Source organism: Galeopterus variegatus, unplaced genomic scaffold (genome assembly GCF_000696425.1).
Source record: "Galeopterus variegatus unplaced genomic scaffold, G_variegatus-3.0.2 Scaffold7276, whole genome shotgun sequence".
NCBI classification, from domain to species: Eukaryota; Metazoa; Chordata; class Mammalia; order Dermoptera; family Cynocephalidae; genus Galeopterus; species Galeopterus variegatus.
The window spans coordinates 141,663-142,948 of record NW_007733387.1 but is presented as its reverse complement, the minus strand read 5'-3'; positions in this window follow the sequence as shown (position 1 = coordinate 142,948).

Here is a 1,286-nt window from a genome sequence, read left to right as displayed (position 1 = left end):
CCCCAGTTCTATTACAAAACTGTCACTCTACCCTTTCAAGGAAATTAATGTACATAGCAGAATTTTTTTTACTAATTCTCTAGGAATCATATAGTTCACTGTGTTTGAAAAATGAGTTGAGATTCTGAAACAAGAGCATACGCATGCCTCAAAGGTTTTAGGTAGAATCAGACGAAGGTTATTATCAACTTTCCTAGCTATTGTGTAAAGATTTCAAAAGATAGGATTTTTAAGTCACAAACATGTGGAGCTGAATTCTTCTTCCACCAATTGTAGAATTGCCCTTAAGTAAATTATTTCACACACAGTTTTAGGTTTTGGTTTCTCAACAGTAAGATGGAGAAAGTATCACTTATTCCCCATAACGCTGAAGTAAAGAGCAAAGGAAATAACAAGATACATGAATTAGAGCATAAGAGGTCTTTCACAGATGTTAATTTCTTATCTCTGGGCTCCACATTTACCCACCAGCTCACACTTACCAACTGCTAACTCAGGAGCCTGGTATGAGAAGAACATAACAGTGGCCTACAACAAAACTTCCAAGCTGATTCAGAACATGAATACAGTAAAACTTCAACTGGGCCCAATTAACATCAGAAAGCAATGGAAAAGAAAACTGCTTAAAGCCTGTTACCCTGTGAGTTAGATTTCTATTGTTGTGTAACGAAGTATTACAAGCTTAAAGTCTTAAAACAGCACAAATTTATGATCTCTCAGTTTCCATGGTTACAACAAGTCCAGGTACAGCAAGGTTGGGTTCTCTCCTTAGGGTTTCACAAAACTGAAATCAAGATGCTGGCATGCTAGGCTTGGACCTGATGGTTCTAAGAAAGAATCCACTTAAATTCAATTCCTTGCAGTTGTGGGACTAAGGCCTCCATTTCCTTGCTGGATGTCAAACAGGGACTGCTCTGCAAACAGAAGTCAACTGTATTCCTTCTCTCGCTCTGCCCCCACTCCAACCCCCAACTTCAAGACAGCAATGGTATATTAATACCTCTCATGTGAACCTCTGACTTCCTTTCTCGCCACCAGCCAGAGAAAGTTCCTTGCTTTTAAGGGCTCATGTAATTACACTGGACCTGCAGGATAATCCAGGATAATCTCCCTACTTTAAACTGTGCTATATAATGTAACATAATCAGGGGAGTGATATCTCACCATATGCACAGACTCCAGGGATTAGGACAGACATGTTTGGGGTACCATTTCAGAAATTCTGCTTTCACATCCAGTTATCCCAAAATAAATTTAAAAGAAAAAGCAATAATCAAAAAAACTTT